We start from the raw sequence: 17,365 nt of genomic DNA, 5'->3' as shown, positions 1-17,365 counted from the left end.
TTGAAGTAAGGAAGTTTGTACATTTGGAATCTTTCTACTTTTGTCTTTCTGTGGTGTAGCATTAGGGAGGAACTGGTAAAGAAAGCTGTCTGAAAACAATAAGACAGCCAGCCACGCAGTTTGGATTTAAAAGGGACACTTTTTTCCCCTTTTGTGTTAACTAGTTTTTCATAAGTCTTACAAATCTTGCAAGCCCTATAATTTGTATTTTAAATATAAGGCTAGGAGAGCTAGAGATCCAACAGAAACTAAGAAGTAATGAAAACTGCTGTAACCATTTTTTTAATTTTTAATTTTATAAGACTATTCTCTTAAACATGGCGTTATAGTTTATATTCTCTCTGGCCTCCGCCTTTGTTGTTGTTGGTGTTGTTGTTGTTGTTGTTGTTGGAGCTTTAAGCATTACTTTAAGCAAGAGGCCAATTGTCCATGTCTTTACATTTACCACTCCTTCTGTAGGAAACCATGGGCAAGTTTTAGTAATAAAATTTATAAACCATAAAAACTGTGATCTTCTAACAGAACTACCTTTTTTCTTAAGCATATATGTACAGGTACACATAATGATTCCTCTTTTTGGATCCTGTATATCCCATGTTTTACACCCAAGGCTAAATTTTCTCCCTACACCTCCTTACTTTGAGGCTTTTTCTTAGCTGATAGGGAGCGCCTGAATGGGAGGGTTCTCCTCAACTGAGATAGTCTCCTGTGTTAGGATCTGTATGGACCACCATCTGCCACGACCAGCTCTGCCAATCTAGCAGGTTCCAGTGAAGAGGGATAAGAAAAATAAAGAATCACAAACTCAGATTTTGAAGGTAACATCTGGGATTAGGTGGAGCACTGATCTCTGATGGAGAAGCAGCAATCCTTATTTACATGTCTTATTATCATATTAAAGACTATGCAATCTATTATTTGTACTCAGGAAAGTTACAGAGTTAGCAACATTATGCATTTATTCAACAGTTACATTCTGAGTTGCAATGCACAATGTTAGGAGCTTTGCTTAGCTCTCAAAAAAAGTCCACTGTTATGCAGGCAGGTTCAGGAGCAAACATCCTGGTTGTCTAGCAAAAGAGTTCTTCTATTCTCAGGAGCTGTGTGCCTGAGATAAAGGTGAAGGCTGATAGGACTGTATCATAGAGTTTCCTCATGAAGGCCATTAGCACAACAGCTAGGCATCATGCACCTCTGCAAAGAAACTTTCCCAGGCACCAAGCAAGCCGTAGCCATGAAGTCATCAGAGACCCCAGTCTCAGACACTGCTCTTCCATTCTCTGTCACTCTCCACAGGTACTAAAATACCCTCCAAGCCTTTAAAACTTTACCCATATTCTAGAAATTTGTGATATTGTAATAAAATAAGAAATATATTTTTGGTTTCTGCCCCAAGGTTCTAAAAACCTTCATAATTTCCAGAATGATAGGATTTCCCGAGGCAGAGCTTCCAAGTCCCTGGAAATTTCCTGGGTAATCTTTTGTAAATCTGGGGGTATCCTGGAGAAGGGCTGGTCAACAGAAAAACAAAATGTGATTAGAACTTTTAATTTTCATTCCAACACCTCATCCCCTCCTCTGTGAAAGGGAGAGGGGCTAGAGTCTGAGTCAATAATCAATTTTGCCAATAATGATAAAGTTTTATGGTTTTAGATCTTATAATGAAGTCTTTAATTCATTTCATATTAATTTTGAGTGATTTAGGGTAGGAGTACACTTTTATTCTTCTACAGGTTGATATCTAGTTCTCCCATTGTAATTTATTGAAGGTACTATCCTTTCTTCATTGTGTATTTTTAACACCATTAGCAAATATTAGTTGACCGTGTTTGCTTAGTTTTATTTCTAGATTCTCAATTCTTTTCCATTGTTCTATGTTTTGTTTTTTATGCTAGTTCCATACTGTTCTGGTTATTACAATTTTGTATAATACTTTGAAATCAGGAATAAAAGGCCTCCAACTTTGTTATTTCTCAACAAAGAAACAAATGTTTTGACTATTCAAAGCACTTTGTGTTTACTTACAGCAAAGATTACAATCATTAACAAAATGAAAAGAACCTAGAGATTAGGTTAGAGAATAGGGGAGTATATTTGCAAACCAAATATATGATAAGTAAATTATTTCAGAAACTCAAACAAATCAAGAGCAAAAAACAAAAAACCCAATAATCCAATTTTAAAATGAGATAAGAGCTTGAGAATATATTTTTATAAAGAAAACATGCAAACGGCAATAAGTACTTTAAAAATGTTCAATATTGCTACTTACCTCAGAAATGAAAATCAAAACTAGGAAGAGATATCATCATTCATTTGTATTAGAATAACAAAAAATAACAAATACTGTCAGCAATGTAAAGAAGAGGAAGCCCTGGTTCACTGTTGACAGGAATTTAAATTAGCACAGCTCTCATGGAAAACAGTACAGAGGCGGCTCAAATAATTAAGAATGGGACTATGATCAGCAAAGCTACTTCTGGGTATATATCTAAAGGAATAAAATCACTAATTTGAAGAGGTATCTGCATTTTCATATTTATTAAAACATTATTCACAATAACTAAGGTAAAGAAACAACCTAAATATTCATTAACAGATAAATGGATAGAGAAAATGATTATGGATATATACATACACATATATACATATAAATAACATTATGTTATATACATATAAATAACATAATAATAAAAAATTATTAAATGTGTACTTAGACTTGCCTTAAATAAAACAGTGTTGAATGTCAAAATTATATGATGTAATATTGACCAAATCAACAGTATCAATATACATAAGTGTATTACCAGTTTGTTTTAGTGGGAGTCCCTAAAAGTGACAATCAAAAGCCAAAACCTAACCAAACATCTTCTACAGAATCAAGTTAATGTTATACACACACACACACACACACACACACACACACAACACTATTTAATTACTATTTAATTTTTAAACTTGTATAGGATGCAAATGGATTCACTTTAGTAGCAATGATAACCCTGTTCATGGTTCCTTGTTCTAAAGGACATTACCAATTTTATATCTAGAAATTGTATTCTTGTTAAAGAAAAACACTGCTTGAACACAATTCCTGAAAATGCTCATAGAGAATAGCTTTATCAGCTTATTGGTTTGCTCATTAATAAATGAGTTGGATAAAATCTTTGACACATGTTCAAAAATAATTAAAAGCAATATGCATGATAATGAGTCAACCTCCTAAGCCAAAAGCAACAAATTTTCCCTAATGAATCATACCGAATTGCTCTTTAGAATGAATCTGAAGGTATTAAATAGCATACTAGAAAGAGGAAGGGAATGTTGTAAATAATACTTATCCAAGAAATCAATAATCTAATTTAGATAATTGTAAAGAACAACTATTTGAAATGTTAAATGTTACAATTTTGTATTGAACTTTTGAAATTCTATTTTTTAAATATATAATTTAAAGAAGTGTAATTATGTAATATATTTAATCATAGATTACATTAGATGAAAAAGAAAGTCCTGGTTAAGAAATACAAGCATGAATGTAATAAATAAATCTGATATCTTTCCCAGAACACATAAGATTTCATTCCTTCTACTTATATATCTCCAAATTCAGGAGCTATTTAAAATATCTTTTAAAAACATTAATATAGAACTTCTATGATAATAAAGTCATTGTGTGTAAAAGCAAATTTGAACAGTGTCTAAATTGGCATGATTTCTGTGGTTGTTGAACTTTTTTAAAAGCAAATATCATAATATTATTCATTGATAGGGTAAGTAAGCTGAGACCATACTTATTATTTTGTTTTTCATCCCTGACCCATGAAATTTAAATACATCTGGATTTTTTTTTAAAAAAATGTTTTCTAGGTTGTATTTTGAGGTGAAAAGGGATATGCACTCAGAAGACTCCTAAATAACATAAATTCAAAGAAAATTCTGAAAAACTGAATCTTCTGAGCAAAATTATATATCTTTCAGAAACACCCAGAAAAATAAATGGGCCTTATCCAAAGTATAATGTTACTTGTATTATTAATGTTAAAAATAATACACACACACACACACACACACACACACATATACAAGTGAGGTATTACCATTACATTTAAGATTAGACTATTAAATAGCTGTTGATTTCTTCTATCAACAGCAACATATTAACTGGAAATATATTAAAATAATGCATGTAATATTTTTCTGACCACAAAGCTCATGTTATTTACATTCTTCATGGCACATGAAAACTCACAATAGTCTTTCCTTTTCTGCTACATTCCCTCATTACCTACATAGAACAGGGATGTAAGCCTATCATTGTTCAAACTTAATATATTTTGGAATTAATATAAAATACCTAATAATCTTCTCTATGTGTTTCTGTTTAATATATACAGCTTGCTAATAGCTTGAGTATGTTTTAAACTTGGAACTTATAGTGAGTAACTTGATTAAAATGAGGTAGTTGTCTTAATAAGTCTTCCTTAATTAACTGCCAAGGGAATACAAATATTATTTGTGAAGAACAAGTGCTCAGTGACTTTCTACTACACCATAAAGTACTCAGAGACTGAATACAAGTGGCTTAAAATGAATAAAAACAATTTAAGCAGTTCCAGATAAGTATATAGCCATATTCTATTTTATGATGTTCGTAAATTTGCTTAGCAGAGAGCTGATTTTTGTCTCTGTCACTGGAATGACCAGGTGAACTGTAATTGCTGTTTTTTGTTCACAATAGTTATTTTTTTTTAAAGACTAGAGAATAGTTCAGTCCCTACAAGTACTTCTTTATTATTAATCTCTCTAGATCTTGTCCAATGTTTTGAAACCAATATATTTTTCTTCTCTACTGAATTTTATTCTCAACTATAATGTTATCAATTAGTTCAATTCAGCCTAACATATTTCCAATGAGTTTGTCACCTATTATCCATTTCTTATAACATTCCAGATCAGTTTAAGAGATTTATTGTTGTTTTGGAGAGTCATAAAGCATACCAACAAAAAAATAAATAAACTTTAAATACTTCAGAATGTATGAGTGTGTACATGTGTATGTTTGTGTATGTGTATGTACAGTTCTTGTAGCATGTGGAATATTGTAAAAAAAAAATCAAAGGGAAAGAGTACTGCCATTTGACAAATATCAAGGGCCAAGTCCCATGTTGGAACATTATGCAATTGCTTTTGTTTTTGACCAGTGACTAGAGTCAGGAAACATTGCATCTATTTTAGAGGCAACACATGTTTAGAATTTAAATTATTAGATTGAAGCCAGTTAGATTATAAACGGTATAGCCAGGATTCATGCTGTAGTCCAAATGTTCCCCAAATTCCTCTAACACAATCATTACATTTTGGTGTACAATTTTGCTTATATATATATATATATATATATATATATATATATATATATATATCACAGAGTTCATCCTCTTTAGTTTCTTACTTTCTTTTTTTTTAAATTTTAATATTGTTTATTATGTATGGTAAGTGACTTTTGCATTCATGTAAATTCATATTCTGCTAAGCATGTATTTATGTGCTCAACAATATATTGCTTCTATCACAGTCATTACACTGTTAATCAAACAGCACTGTGATTTAGGTATTATTCATTTAACAAGGAGAAACTGAAGTTTAAGGGAGCCACGTAGGTCATATGCCACCACAGATTTGTATGTATATTACAAGTGATATACATATAATATAATACATATACATACTAATTTTCTCATTCCTTTTCACAGTTTTTTATGCAATACACAGGGAGGAGTAATTACAGAAAAAGGAAACAGTTTCTTGTGAAACCTTACCCCAGAGACTAGCATGATTTGCTTCAAGAAATCTTCTTCAGTCTAATCTTAGTACAGCGAATCCAACAAGCTTTCAATGTACTCATCAAGTCAGCTATATCCCAGGGGCAATTTTATGTTAAAATATTTAAAATGTATTAATTTGTAAGTGAGATTTTTTTTCTTTTTTTTCTTTTTTTTAATTATTGTTGTTCAAAACATTACAAAGCTCTTGACATATTATATTTCATACATTTGATTCAAGTGGGTTATGAACTCCCATTTTTACCCCGTATACAGATTGCAGTATCACATCGGTTACACATCCACGTTTTTACATATTGCCATACTAGTGACTGTTGTATTCTGCTACCTTTCCTATCCTCTACTATCCTCCCTCCCCCCTCCCCTCCCATCTTCTCTCTCTACCCCATCTACTGTAATTCTTACTTTCTATTTAGCACAAACCAGGTCTATTTCTTCATTTAAGAGGTAGCATAGTTCATCACGAAATCAGTGAAAGTGGCGAACAAAGCTGTAAACATAGATGATTTTTCTGGTTATACTATTATTGTATAAAATCCTGTAATTTCTTTCAGAAAAGACCAAATAACAAGTATGAATCTTTTCATATGATTAAATTTAAAATGCCTTTGTTGGACTTTGGCACTTGTATCATATTGCCTCTACATAGAATGTGTGCTTTTGTCTATACTGGGCAGGATAAGGGATATGCTACTGAAGAAAGAGAAGATATGTGTGATGTGAGCCTCTCTACATGGTACTGGGAATTCTCCTAGTATGCTGGCTAAGATTCAGGAATGCCCTGGAGAACCAAGAGAAAGTGGCAATGTTTTGCATGACATCATATTATAAGGTGCAGGTGTGTACCTTTACTTCTGTTACAATCACAAAGCTACTCCTATTTCACAAGAGGAACAATGATGTTACTTCCTTATGGAAGGATCATCAGAGTCAAACAGAAATCGCAAACAGTATTCGATTCAGAGACACATTTGTTATCTATTTATGAAAGTATAATCTACTAAACAGATTTGCATGTGTGAAGATTCAAGGATCCACTTAAGTATATGCCTATACTGTGACTTATTACTTAAATAAACTTTACACATGCATATTACAAACAATTACATTACAGAAATACTAACATTAAAAAAATAGACTAGCCAGGCTCAGTGACAAAAGCTTGTAATCCTACTGGCTTGGAAGGCTAAGGCACGACGATCACATGTTCAAAGTCAACTTCTGCAAAAACAAGGTGTTAAGCAACTCATTGAGACCCTGTCTCTCATTGAAATACTAAATAGAGCTGGAGATGTTGCTCAGTGGTCGAGAGCCCCTGAGTTTATTCCCTAGTACAAAAAGAAAGACTATGAATTGTTCCCAAATCTCATTCAAACTGAGGCAAGAATTTTGCACACCTTATTTTTGTCCCTTCTCTGGATGCATATATACATGCCTAAAAGACACATAAATATATTTATATGTCATACATATGTGCACACAGATACACATATGTGCTCATTAATGTGCATACCTGTATATATACGCACACACATATTTAACTAACATTTTTGAGTTTGCATCCTTCTCTGTTCTTCAATCAAAGCCAAACATATGAGTTTTTTGATACCAGAATTTCCCCCTTCATTTTAAAAACAGCACTTATAAATGCTAAAATATTTATTATCTAATCCACTAAACAGGTCTCTGCTTACTTTATGACTCAAGTCCTCCTTATATTTCTGCATTTATAGCTAAGAGATTAATAATCAGCACATATGCTGACAGAAAGCCCTTTAGACAGCTACGGGCTTGTTATTTATTGTATGTGTAATACTTATGTAAATCTGAAATACAATTAAAAGAGATTGGGAAGAGAACAGTTGAAAACGAGGCAACATTTTTGTAGAATTGTAAAAGATAGTACTTGGTGGAGGAAGTTGTATTAGTTTATATAAAACAGTAAAGGAGTATACTTGATTTCAAATAGAAATAACCCAAAAGAGAGCTAAGAACTAATGACATAACAAAGACATGGAAGGATTATGAGATCATATTCTTAAATAAAGGAAGCAGGAATACAGCATGCTGCACACATGGAGATTTTGGCTTTCTGCGGGAATATGAAAAACCCATCTCTGATAGGCGAAGTATGTTGGTTCCAATTCCACTAAATTGGAATGTGTGGTAAAGGTAGCTTATGATGGTTCTCTATTGAGTTTTTCATCAGAGATAAGAAACAAGATCATTACATGTCTATACATTTAGTTTGACTTCTTCATGACAGAATGTGCTCCCTGACTTTTCAGACAGAGGATTTATGTAATGTGATTTATCCAACAGCACGTTTACAAGGGAGGTGTGAGCAGAGGTTTGAAATGTACTTGGCAGTGTTATTCTCTCTTTTTATTTTTTTCCTCTTTCCTTCCCCTTGTCTCTCCCCCTGTTCGTCTCCTTACAAAATAGAGCCTGGGATGTCTACTGGTGTTTCTTCTATTTATTTGTGAATTTAAAAAACTATATAGTGCTTTATAGATACACATAAGGGTAAAATTCACTGTGGTCTCTTTATATATGTACATACCAAAATTTGTTTCATTTCATTCAACATACTTTCCCTTTTTCAGTCCCTCCTCCTTCCCCTGGTATACTCTTTCTCTTTTCCACTGATCTCCCTTCTATTTCCCTGGGGAACTCCTCCCCCTGATTTTTTTCTAGGCTTCATTTTGGTCTAGGTTATGCTTATGAGACAAAATACTCAAGCCTTGACTTTTCAAGTGTGACTTATTTCACTTACATAATGTTCTCCAGTTCTATCCATTTACTAGCCAAGGCCATAATTTTATTCTTCTTTATGGCTGACTAAAACTCCATTGTGTATATCTTCCACATTTTCTTAATGTGTTCATCTATTGACAGGCAGCTGGGCTGGTTTCATACTTTGGCTACTGTGAATTGTGCTACTATAAATATTGATGTGGCTGTATCACTATAGAACACTGATTTTAATTCTTTAGGATTAATACTGAGGAAAGGGATAACTGAGTCTCATGGTGGGTCCATTCTTCGTCTTCTGAGGAATCTCCATAACCACTTCCCAGAGTGGTTGTACTAATTTGCAGTCCCATTAACAAGGTATGAGTGTACCTTTTCTTCCACATCCTCATCCTCATTGATTATTATTTGTACTGTTAATGATTGACATTCTAACTGGAGGAAAAAAGATCTCTATGAAGTTTGGATTTGCATTTCACTGATTTCTAGGGATATTGAACTTTTTCATATATTTGTTGGCCATTTGTATTTTTTCCCCTAATAATGTCTATTTTGTTCTTTTGTCAATTTATTGATTGTGTTATTTGTGGAGTTTTTGTTTTTGTGTATTGTGTTGAATTTTTTGAGTTCTATTTATACTCTGGATATTAATCTCCTGTCAGAGGAGCAAAAGGCAAATATTTTCTCCCATTCTCTAGGCTCTTTATTCACACTTAATTTTTTCCTTTGCTGTGCAGAAGCTTTTTAATTTGATGGCTTCCCATTTACTGATTTTTGGTTTTATTTCCTGAGCTTTAGGTATCTTGTTAAGGAAGTAGGTGCCTGCAACAATACGTTTGAGTGTGGAGTCTGATTTCTTCCAGCAGTTGTAAAGTTTCTGGCCCTAATCTTATATATAGAACTGTTATGGGCCAGTCTTTATGGGCAATGATCAAACAGACTCCATTATACTCTGAGACTCCTCGTCATGTAAGAAATGCTTCTCCCATGGAAACACCCTGCCTCTGTACCCATTAACAGTTGCTTGGCATAGTATGTTTATATTGGAAACACAAAATGGCAACTCTTAGACAATGTAAAATTTTTCTCTTTTTGGTTTCCATTTTTCTTGGACAATGTACCCTTTCAGAAAATGATTGTCCAGATGATAGCAATCATTCTTTAACTTGAACTCAACTAGAATCATTTTGACCCACTTCCTCTTCTGCTTATAATTTTAGATCTCATGATTTTTTTATGGTCTTAAATGCTTTTCAACAAATGATGCTGAGAAAACTAGATATCCTTATGTAGAAGAATAAAACCATAAATTCCCATCTTTCACCCTGCAATAAAGTCAACTCAAAGTGTCAGTGTTGGTCCTTTTCTTCTGTCTTCAAGTCTAAGAACATGCAAAGTGATTTCTATACGGAATAGGAAGAGCTTGGTTATATGCTTATGTGATACATTTTGTCCTATCATATAAAAAAATATATGTAACTTTTTGAATACAAAAACAAAGGATGAACATCTAAAATTGCCCCTTAATTTGATGCAGCTATTATTCTTTTGAAAAAGTGTTTTAGTTATAGATGGACATAATTTTACTTTACTTTATTTATTTATTTTTGTTGGGTTCTGAGGATCAAACCCAGTGCCTCACACATATTAGGAAAGCACTCTACCACTGAACTGCAATTATTATCCTTTATAAATCTTTTCTTGAGAATATTCATTTTATTTATTTATTTATGAATTTTGTACTGAGGATTAAACCCAGGGGTAGTTAACTACTGAGCAACATCTCTTGCCCCTCCCCTTTTAAAAAATATTCATTTTTTGTAGTTGTAGTTAGACACAATAACTTTATATCATTTATTTGTATGTGGTACTGAGGATCGAACCCAGGACCTTGCACATGCAAGGCGACAGCTTTACTGCTGAGCTATAACCCCAGCCCTTCTAGCCCTTTTTTTTAAAAAAAAAATAATAATAATTTGAGAAAGGGTTTCACTAAGTTACCTGTTGAGTCTCAGTTTGAATTTGTAATCCTCCTGTCTCAGCTTCCCAAGTCATGGGAACCACAGGCATGTGGCATGCCACCCAGCTTCTTTAGACTACTTAAAAGATCCATGAAAACAAATAACAAATATGGAGTGTGCTCAGATTGCAGATCCATCCTTCAACTCAGAAAACTCTCCACACCTTGCACTGTGAACTCACTGAAGATGAGTAATAAACTAGGACTGGGTTTCTTCTCTTTGCCCTCAAAAAATATAGTCCCAGTCATAATCCCCCAAACAATGTCATCTTTTGTAATGATGTGTTATCAAGGCAATAGATCAAAAATTTGAGATGCATAACTTTGTGAAGCAAGCACAGCAGGTTAATTGTACTATCCATAGAGTGAATCACTCACACTCAAACTTATCTCATGCCTCTGCTATATCTGGACCTCCCCTAGTACTTCCAATCCATGTATGTCTACACTTTTTGTCACATTTTAAGTAATAGCTCCTCCAAGGGATCTGCTGGAATTGTTTTAGCTATTAATCACTACTTTAGGGTATGTTCTATGTATTTTACAGCCCACAAACAAGTAACTTGCCTTGGGAAAATAGTTGGTTAATCATACTTTTGCTTACTTAGATTGAAGACCCCAGGTCCACAGAGCCATGTAAAATATTGAGGGATAGAGTGAGAGTTTTTATATATTGCTTACTTTTGACTAACTTTAGCAAGAAAAGAACTGGTCAGAAACTTGTCCATTTTCAAGTACAGATCAAAGGGCATTGAGAGAAATCAGAGATCAAGGGACAAACAGACTCAAAAAAAAAAGTGCTTATGAACATTGAGGAGCATGAAATAAGGAGGAAAAAATAGTATGATGCAAAGACGAGTAAAAATTCTCATTTGAACAAAATATGCCAACCTTGAGTTAAAACTCAGACTAAGGAGATTACCTTTCCACCCAAGTCTATTGGCACAAAGTTGAAGGTAACTAGAGAAACCCTGAAAATAATGAGAACATTAACCTCATGTTACCAAAAGGTATAAGCCTATAATTGAATCTAATTGCTCTATATTCTGATGTAGTGGGGGCTTTTAATAACAATGGGACAGTGCAACAAGAAGAGGTGATACTCAACTATAGTAAGAGTGATAATATTATATATCCATGCAGCAGGTGTCTGGGGAAAAGTCTTTCTTCAAAATGACATCACCAAACTGTGGTTCCATTGCTCACCCTGCCTCCATCCCTTAGTCAGGAATGCATGATTATTCAGCTTGATGGCATTTTTAATATCACAGTTGAGTCAACATTTATTCTACTTCCCTGTACTGTGTGCTGTGATACAGACAGTTAAGTAACATTATTCCCGTCCTCAAAAACTCATGTTCCAGAAGGACATTGAATTATACAAATATCTATGACTGAAATAATTCCTAAGAGATGCTGCAGCTAAAAATCTGATGGGATTCTAGAAATCAATAAGACCAAATGAACAAGGGAAAATATAAGAAGTTTTGATGAAGATTTTTAATTGAAATTTTGTTTCAGGGAACCAACTTTTCCTAGCATCTCAGATATGTAGATAGAGCCAGCTTGAATCTTGCTTAACAAAAATTCTACATTTTTTTATGTAGCTTAAAAACATTAGGTCCCAGTCAGACCAAAATCATCCATTTGTCAAATTCACCTTATTTTCATATCTGTATTTGAGAATTCCACAATAAACACCAATTAGGAAAAAAAATCTTTGAACATAAAAGAAAATGGAGATAAGGGAAAACAAACATGTATAACAAATGCAATGATCAAAGAAATGGCTAATATATAGGATTATTACAAGCAGATGCCAACATTTTATGATTATTTTTTGCCTTTATAAGGCTATCTTGAGACTCTCCAGTCTATACATACTACAAATTTTAGTATCCTAAAGTCATAAAAGGACCTTGTCACCCTCTTATGGAACAATTCCTTTTGATTAATACATGAACATAGATCAATTTGATCAAATATGCTATTACTGACAATGTAGAGTCTTCTGCCCATTCTATCACCTAGAATTTAAATAAGCTGTGCTTGAGAGTTTGGACTTTTATGCTAAAACACTGTCTTTGAAACTCACCAATTGTTTGACCTTGAGCAAGTCACTATCCTCTACGCACCCCCATCTTCTGCAGAGAATATTGTAAGGGCTCTGTATGAAAGCATTTTACAATAGTGAAAGCAATTCATTGTCCTTAAAAACCTTCCCGGTCTCTATTGAAACTTGTCTTCAACTTACATTGTCCAGTTCAAAACCTGATTTGAGAAAGAAGGAGAATGACTAGACCCAGTTCAGCCAGCCCTTGTGTTCTTGATGAAGAAATAGACAACCTACTTTTTGTTGGTTTAATTTGCATCTCTATCTCATCACCTAATACAGTGCTTGAGACATCATAGATCATCAATGAGTATCTAATTAACAAATGGATAAATGACAAATCTTGTAGCCCAGGATGCAATAAATATCATGACAATGGTAGAAAGAGGACAAATAGAGAAGAGAAGAGAATAGTTACTATTCTTCATTAAAAATTTGAAAGTGGAGAAATGAGTAGTAGAAAAATGAAGAAATGATTAGTGGAATTCTTGACCTCTAGAAAGATGATGAGTTTTCAATGTATTCTGACTTTATATTAAAATCATTTACAATCACAACAAAACTTCATGAATTAGTCAAGGCATTTCTAAATTATATTTTTATACCATTTTAGTCTGTAATTAATACCATATATTACTTGCTTTACTTAATGTAGAACTCTAAGAATAAATCCAGTCTTGGAATATGGTCAACCTTCACATTCATTCTAAAAGATCATTTTAGCAATTTTAATTAAAGTTATTCACCTTATATTTTTTATCAGTCATGATCTTGGCAGTGAGCCCTTCTTTTCCTATCTAGATCTAATCAGAAATAATTAATTAAGCATGGGCTTTGGTGTCAAGAGACTTTCAGTCATTTTTTTCATTCATATTAATTCTCTCACCAAAAGAAAATCATGCAATCCTGCTGAATATTCCTTTTCCATGTACTAAATGAAGATTTAATAAGATGAGCTCCTGTTATTACTACCCCAGAGAGTTTTTACAAGGCTAAATTAAATTTTAAAATATGAAGTAATCTTTGAAATTAGAAAATAGAATACATACTAGTTTTAAGAAACATTTCATACTTGGAGGGCCAGGAATAATAATAGTTCTTGCCAATTGCTGAATGAAGCATTCCCAGACCAGGTTTTGGGAAGTGGATATGTTTGTTTATTCTGAGGTCTGGTGATGAATAAGTCTCCAAATGAATCTAGAATAATTATTATGTTCATCTAGTTTTGACATTTCTTCATCAGACTTTATAGTGTTTGTTGATTCTGGACGACTTGGACATTATGAATAAGTATTGAGCAGCTTCTATGTGTCCTGAATTTTATACAGTCTGGGGCCATATTAAGAAATGAGAATAAAAAATTGCAAAGACAAAATTAAGCCTGCAAATGCCATATTTTAATTCTTCTTTAAGGCTGAGTAATATTCCATTATATATATTTTTGTATATATATAGTGTGTGTATATATATATACTGTATACATATTTATGTATATATAGTATATATTACATATGTATATCTAATATAGATGCATTTAACATATATATATATATGCATATATATTATGTATACATATATCACAATTGTTAATCCATTCATCTATTAAAGGGCACCTGGGTTGGTACTGTAGTTTACCTATTGTGAATTGAGCTTCTATAAACATTGATGTGGCTGCATCAATGTAATATTTTGATTTTAAGTCCTTTGGGAATAGACCAAGGAATGTGATATCTGGGTTAAATGGTGGTTCCACTGCATTTCTGAGAAATCTCCATACAATTTTCCATAATGGTTGCACAAATTTTCATACCAGCAAATTATGTGTGTATCTTTTTTACTCACATCCTCGCCAACATTTATTGTTGTTTGTATTCTTGATGACTGCCATTCTGACTGTGGTGAGATGAAATCTTAGAGTAGTTTTGATCTGCATTTCTCTAATTACTAAAGATATTGAACATTTTTTCATATATTTGTTGATTAATTGTGTTTCTTCTTCCGTGAAGTGTCTGTTCTATTCCTTAGCCCAGTTATTGTTTGGGTTATTTGTTTTTTGTTCCAGTAAATAGATGGTACTGGATTATATCATGCTATACAAAATCAGCCAATCCCAAAAAATCAAAAGCTGAATTTTTTCTCTGATATGTGGGTGCTAATTCACAAGGGGGCAGGTGCTAGAGACAAATAAGTTATTTTAGATTAGGTAAAGGGAAGTGAAGGGAGGGAAGGGTATAGGGGGGTAAGAAGGATATTAGAATGAATCAGACATTATTACCCTATGTACATAATTAACTATATGACCAGTGGGATTCAACATCATGTATAACCAGAAGAATGAGAAATTATACTCCCTTATATATGATATATCAAAGTGGATTCTACTGTCATATATACTAATTAATACAATTTAAAAATTTTTTAAATAATAACATAAAAATTAAGCTTGAAAGTTATTATACATTCAGAAAAAGAAACAAGTTACAAAGTATAACAACTCAAATAAAAAATGAGATGAAGAGAATAATATTTTTATTAATTACCTGCATGGGGTGACTTAGTAATATATATATTTTCTGCATGTTCTTTTATTGCTTCCTGATGTTCGCAAAGTTTTAGTTTTTTATCATTTTAGTGTTTTTTATTAATACATTATAGTTATGCATCAGAGTGGGGTACATTTAGACATAATTATGCATGCATAGAATATTATTTGCTCCATTTCAGTCTCTGGTACTTTTCCTATGTATACAATAAAATTTTTTAAAAAAGTAATGCTTTATCTAGCATAGTTAATTGACAGTTTTTTTAATATTTATACTTATAATAGTATAACTCACTTTCTTAAATTATTATGTAAGCCAATAATTTAAAGTCCTGTAAAATTTTGCATATGTTTTCAAATATAGGGGAAATTTTTATATGACATTATTTAAACATCTAAGTAAACAGTCTGGAAAAACTTTCCACAAATTACCTTTTGGCTCTGTGTATCAAACCTTGTTCCTCTTCTACTGTGTATAGTTAGAATATCCCATTATGTACTGAGGCCTTAAAGTATTCCTGGATGTCATTTCTACACTGAAAAAGGCATTGATAACTACATGTGGATACGATTTTTAGCTCTGTAATTATATTTCGCTGAACTCAATCTAAAGTTGATTTTTATAATTTTCGGTTAGCAAGATCACAAAATTATCACAGCTGTTCCATTGTTCCTCAATGTAAAGGGAAAGCCTGATAAGATAGGAATTCAAGACAGTACTCTTGTTTTATTAGTGGTTAAAATATTGTAGAGAAAGTTGTGGAATATCAAAGAATACCTTCATTTTGTAAAACAGTTTGGCAGTTTTTTATCAAGCTAAATGCGCGATTACCATGTCACCTAATAATTGTCCTGTTGGGCACTTGAACTAGAGAAATAAAAACTTATATTCATATTAACACCTATATGAGAATGTGCATTCAAGCTTTATTTGTAATAGCTGAAAAATTGAAAGTAGTACCAATGTCTCCTGATAGGCAAAAAAATTGAAGTAGTTAATAATCCAGAGTAATACTCTGTGTTATAAATAAAATATCCCTATTTTTACAAAATTGAGGCTTTCTGAACACATTTTTTGAAAACCTAAAATGCTGTACTAAGAGCAAATTTTTTGAACTTATTTTGCAACTATCAAGACAATGTGAGTGACTTATTTAGCTCTAAAGGCATATATTTCTAAGTGAATTAGGGACCCAGAACTTGGAGATCTCTTCAGGTCAGGAAGTCAGGAAAGTCAGAGATCATTTAACCCTTAGAGAGATATATTTATATCACAGAAACTAGAGTGAGAACTCAGAAAATCTTAATACCCTTACAGAATATTATCTCTTAGACAAAAATAATCAGTGCATTTCACTCTAAGAGAATCAGGAGGATGAAAAGAGAAGGCAGAAATTACACCAAAGAAGAGTGAGGAGTACAGAGAAAATATATGGCATAGAAGATTTTGTCCCCAAGTACTTCTTGTTATATGTGATACCAACGCGACACTCTTTGTGCACCTCATACTGCTGGTAAGACGTTGCAGAATCATGCTCCAGAGGACTGGCAGGCTCTGAGAAGGTGAGCAGTGTTTAAGGTCACTGCACAAGACAAACATCTATTCCTTGCCCATGTCCTACTACCTCACCATGACAAACTAGAAAGAGGAGTTTTCTATAAATAAAACATCCATTGTTCTCTTTTTGCTATATTCACATTTGTATGTATAATTTTAACCATTTCTACTTCAATTCGAACGTGAAATAAAATTATGAAACATGATAAAATGACAAAGACAATGGTAAAGCCCTAAGAGGACATGGGTTCACATGGTGACTATAAAAGGAAACTGGAATTTTTCGCTTAACCATTATAGGATCCCACTTTTTCTAGAAGTGAAACAGGGAATCAGAAACGAAGATCATTTAGGCCATTTTTCTCTAAGTTTCAAAGTTCTGTTTTTAGCATGAAGTCAACAGACAGTGTCCCTATAAGCTATGCTGAAGCACACTCTGCTCAAGCTGGGGTGTTCCTTGGATTAACCAGTCTCTGATCACTGATGCTGATGTGACCTTTCTTTTAATCACTTGTGTTAGTTATTTTTGGGAACT

Source organism: Spermophilus citellus (assembly GCF_964194105.1).
Source record: "Spermophilus citellus genome assembly, chromosome: 2".
NCBI lineage: Eukaryota > Metazoa > Chordata > Mammalia > Rodentia > Sciuridae > Spermophilus > Spermophilus citellus.
Note: the sequence above shows the minus strand (reverse complement) of the source record.